We start from the raw sequence: 5,331 nt of genomic DNA on the forward strand, positions 1-5,331 counted from the left end.
CCTTTGGCTTGTCTTGACCAGCGCTAACGTGGTGAGTGTTCCTTTCCAGCTGCAGTCAGTGTTTCCCCCAGTCCCGCTCCCTGCTGAGCTGCGCAGGGCACCGCGCTGGGTCTGCGGGAACACGGGGACAAGGTGCCTGTGCGCTTTGGTGTGTCACTGCCTGGTGACCAGGTGTGGGAACACAGGGACAAGGTGCCTGTGCGCTTTGGTGTGTCACTGCCTGGTGACCAGGTGCGGGAACACAGGGACAAGGTGCCTGTGCGCTTCGCTGTGTCACTGCTCGGTAACCCAAGTGTGGGAACAGAGGGACAAGGTGCCTGTGCGCTTCGCTGTGTCACTGCTCGGTAACCCAAGTGTGGGAACAGAGGGACAAGGTGCCTGTGCGCTTCGCTGTGTCACTGCCTGGTGACCCAGGGGCCTGAGTAGGGTCAGGGCGCTTGCACGTGAGCAGCAGTTCAGGAGTCACTCGACACAGAGCTCTCCAGCAGAGTCAGGTGTGCACGCTGCTGTGTTCTCAGCTCCCAAACCAGCTGTGGCTGTAGCAAACGCTTTTTCTTTCTTATTCTTTCATAAAACTATCCATAAATCTATTTTCAGTGGAAAGTCTAGTGTTCTTTCCATAGATTTTAAATGGGTGTTTTTTGGTGATTTCGGGCCTATCGCAGGCTGCTTTTTCCGTTTTTGAGTCATGACCCTACGGGTGCAGCGTCAGGCCTCCCCTGCGCGGTCCCCGAGGCGGCTGGTGCCGGGCGGCACGTTGCTCCGCGGCGGTTTCGGGACGCTCAGCGCTCTGCGGCCTCTCGTAAGCTTGCTCTGGTCCCCACGCGGTGTGGGAGGGGCCGGCGGCGCCGCAGCCTGAGCCCCCCCGCGCTGGGACCCCTCCGGCGCTCCCTCTGAGCGCGGCTGCCGGCTGGAGCAGGAGCCTCTTGCGGCTGGAGCAGGAGCCTCTTGCAGGAGATGGGAGCAAGGGTTGGGGCTCCATGCGGGCCGGGCGGGTGCAGGGCTGTGGGCTGTTTCCAGCCGCAGAGGCAGACGCTGGATTCACGACACAGGCAACGCGGCGGAGCCGGAGCCCTCGTGCCGCCCGCGTGACCTGCCGGTGGATCCGCTCCCTGCACGGGTGCGTTTCGGTCACCTCTGCTCGCAAAGAGCAGCTCGGGGTCGGGTGAAGCAAGCCCGTCAGAAAGCTTTCCCTGACTTCCTTGTACAAAAGCACCTTTTCTAGCTCCAGGAAGCAGGGATTACAGCTCCTGTTGGTGAAGCAGCAGCCAGGTGATCTGAGCAGGTAAAAAGTAATTCAGAGTTCTGGAACGGTCGGTATTGCTTCCCTTCCATAATTGTGGGGGATCCGCCGGGGCGGCCGCCCGGAGCCCTTTGCCGCGGGTCGGGGGCCGGTTGTGAGCCGGCCGGGTTTGTGCCGGGGGGGCTCGTTAGTGCTGCTATTCCTTATGGGCTCGGAGTTCAAGTGAATCAGCCAAAGGGAGTTAATGAGCCAGATAGAGCCGAAGAGCTGGAGTTTGTGTCTGGTTTGCTGCGTGCAGGAGGTGTCGCTGCTGCGCTGGCTCGCGGGCGGTTTTTCCCAAAAAAGCTGGTAACAGGATAACGAGACTTTCTTGGTGTTAGATGTCCCACATTATTAACGAAATTCTGGCCTTGGTAGTCTTCCTGTTAGGATTTTGGTCAGAGAAATCCAGAAATGGATCTTTTTCATTCATTTTAACTGAGCAAGCCCCAGCGAACAGGGCTGGCGTGGCTGTGTCTGGCTCTGCAGCTCCCGCTGCAGCACCGTGGGACGGTCCCTTGGCTGCATCCCTTCAGCAGAACGTGCGGACGCTTGTCTGGAGTGGCGCAAGGCACGGGGGGTGCGGGTCCCCCCGGCCGTTCGGACGGTGCGGGGCCCCCGGCCGTTGGGGCGTGCGGGTTGTTGCTCCTCTGATCTTTAAGCAGTGACCGTCAGAGTAATTTCTGATCCATTAAGCAGAGATATGTGTCTAATAGGAAGAATTTTTATTCCTTTGATGTTTTATTTCTTTAGTGGCAGATTGGGTTTTGCGTCCTTTTTTCTCTTCATTTGGGCGGGGGTCACGTTACTTTCCTCCAGGTTTCTTTTATGTCTTTCATAATGTGTGAGGAGGAGAAAATCATCACCCCTAATTTGCATTGAGGACGTGAGCTAAATTGAAGGCACGAGCACTGTCGCGCTGCTTGCTGAGAACAGTCCTCTGGGGTTTGTTCTGACGCTGGGCGGGGGCTCGGTGGGCGTTGTGGTGTTCGTGGTGCTCCTGGTGGGACGGGGACCGGGGTCTGCAGGTTCCTGACAGCCCGGAACCTCCCAGCCAGGGAGCCCGAGTCGTGATTCTTTCTGTCCATCTTGTTCTTCTCCCTCACCCCCCACCGTGCAAAATGCCTCGTTTTTAAATATAAAATGCGTGAGTGTTTTACAGCAGCCTCTCTGCGCGCCTTCCGCTCCCTTCGCTACGTTAAACCTGTTTGTGATGCCCAATAACCCACTCCTGCCAGAGCCCCGTGTTCCAGCAGCTTCCTGATCCAGCACCGGCTCTGAGTGTGAACCCGAGCGGGGACTGTGGTCTGGAGCCTCTGGGCAGGTGTGCGGCGGTTCCTGGAGGGCGGCGGTGGCTGCAGGACCGGGGACGTCCCTGCCCCGTCCCCGCTCCGGGACGAGCCGGGCACCGTGCGCTCCTCTGGGACAGAGGTCCCGAGGCGCTTCAGAACGAAGGTCAAGCGATGCTAGTGCTAAATGTAACTGGTATATTTGCTTGTAGGTTCCTGCTGGGGGCAAGAGCGTCAAACCAGAAAGCAGGAGCTGGAGCTCAGCCCGGCTGAGCTGCGCTGGGGCCGGAACGTGGCTGTGGGCCGAGGCAGAGCCGGGTCCCGAACCCTCCTGCTGCTGGGCCGGTCCCGCTGGGAAGCGGAACCACAAATCAAGTGCAAATGAGCAGTCCTGTTTTGTCACGCAGAACGCTTTAATGGTACCGCAGCAGCATCCCGTGTCCCCATGGCCCCGTGTCCCTGGCTCCAGCCCCGCTCCGTGCTGCCCACCTGCCGCTCCCTCTGTACAGGTGTCATCCATTCAGCTCCAGTTGATTTAATTAATCTACAGATATAAACATTAGTGCTACAAACTTAGATGAATAAACTCCTGAAAACTTAAAATGTTCTTAAACCATATTTTCAGTTACAGAAATACAAAATAAATATCTTGAAGATAAATACAAAACAGGAAATGTGTATCTTTTTGTTTATTGACTTCTTTCTTCTCCCTAATAGTGTGGTAAGTTGAAAAACTTTTTAAAAAATGACCTTCACATCATGGAAAAAATATTAAGCATCAATGAATTTGTACAAGTATCTCTGAACAATAAACTAAAGGTATGTATTTTATTTATTCCTCCTACCCATCACCAAATAAGAGATTATATATCCTACTGTTTCTAAACATACAGCTGTAAAAATAGTCATTTCTGTTTTCTCTTTTATAGTAACGTGGCTGTAACATTTCGTTATAGTTTCCCTGGGCTCAGTGCAGCAAGAAGACAACGAGGTTCCCCCGTCGGTTACGCGAGGGGTCAAGGTGAAATCCCCCCGTTGGTCCCTGCGCTCCTGAAACGCGTTTGTTGGACCTGGTGGCGATGAAACGTGTAGCTGCACAAACGAGCTGCGGTATCTATTGGGCAATGAGTAAACTTCCTAAAATACTGATAAATGTACATGTGGACTTGCAGCCCCCTGTCCTGCTCCGGTGTGTCCAGCTCCGGTGCTTTGGGGCAGCGTTTGCATCCCCTGCCGTGGGGCGGGACCGGGGCCATGGGACCCCCAGCCGGGGGCTCTGCGGGGCTGCGCTGGGAGATGGGACGGGTTGATACGGGGATGGGGTGGGATGGGGTGGGGTGGGGTGGGATGGGATGGGATGGGATGGGATGCTCCTCTGCCTGCGAGTCTCTGCTCTGGCTGGGGCAGGGCGGCATCCTCTGCATGAAGGATGTGAAGAGAATTAGTTAATGCTGCTTTCTTACCTCTGCTCGTCATTTCTCGGGAAACGTGCGGGCAGATCAGGCCCAGGGGACGGGTTACTTACTGGAGCACTCCAAGGTCTCTGCCAGACTAGGCAGGTAATTAAAGCTGAGCTGATGAATGATCTGATTTGGGCTCCAATTCATTAACTAGCCGTAAGAAATGAGCAGATGGAAAATAAGCCTAATTCAGGAACTTGCGAGAGGCACATTAATGGTCCCTGTGCCCCACGTGCTGCTCGTGCGCTGCTCAGAGCTGGTGTCCCGGCGGCCCTGCGCGGGGTGCGGGGTGCGGGGTGTCCGCGGCAGGAACCCCCGGCTGCAGCGCCCGCGCTGGGGCTGGCAGCTCCTAGGGCTGTTCTCCTGGCACTCGCTGCTCCGCCTGCTGTTTGCGGTGAAGGGCTCTGCGGGGCCAGGGCTCGGAGCAGCCGCCCGGGGCACTGGGAGTGCAGGGGGGTGTCCCTGGGGAGGAGGGGTGGCCTTCCCGTGCCCTCCTGGCCACCTTGGGAGTGACAAACAGGGTCCCAGTGCTGGCGTCCGACTCTTCACTGAGGAAACGGGCTGAAGAGAGTCTGGAGAGTGGGAAGACAGGAGGGAAGTTAAATGCATCTATGTATAAAAGGAACAGAAACTCTTGAAGAGCTCGCCCACCTCCGTGTAAAGCTACCGCCCTCCTGCCAGCATGTGATGCCTCCTTTTGCATTGCTGCTCGGTTAACAAATACGGACTGCTGGCAGCAGGCAGAGGGGGCCGGGCTCTGCAGCACCCCGGGCAGAGGCAGCGTGCAGGGTGGCATCACTGTGTAGGGCGCTGGCCCGCTCAGGACAAAGCTGTGGGTTCTGCTTTGGAAGGAAAAGGTCTGAGTTCTGTTGTGTGGGATGTTCCTTGGTGGGGTAACCCAGTCCGGCTGCTCCCCCAGCTGTGCTGGGGAGGAGGCTTTAGCAGTTTTGCTCAGGGGGCCGTGGTGTGAACCCAGTGGGCAGGTACGTGTGTGGGAACAAGATGCTTATTAGAGCTGTTGCTTTAAAATATGTCTTGTTTTCATTTCTGTCTCCCTACATATTTTGAATATATTTAGGGCACTCATCACCATAGCATCAAAGCACTGAAATATCCTGTGCAAGAAACTGAGCGATCTGTCCCAAAATAACTGCCTGCTCTTTTACCAAAGCACGAGTTCCGCTGTGAGCGCTTCCCCCCCTGCCGCTGCCCGGTGCGGGTCACAGCCCCTGTCCCGGCCGCGCTGCTGCGGCGGCTCGTCCCCTGCGGGGGGGCGCGAAGGGGCGGGCGGGACTCCCCC

Source organism: Nesoenas mayeri, assembly GCF_963082525.1.
Source record: "Nesoenas mayeri genome assembly, chromosome: 14".
In the NCBI taxonomy this organism is placed as follows: Eukaryota; Metazoa; Chordata; class Aves; order Columbiformes; family Columbidae; genus Nesoenas; species Nesoenas mayeri.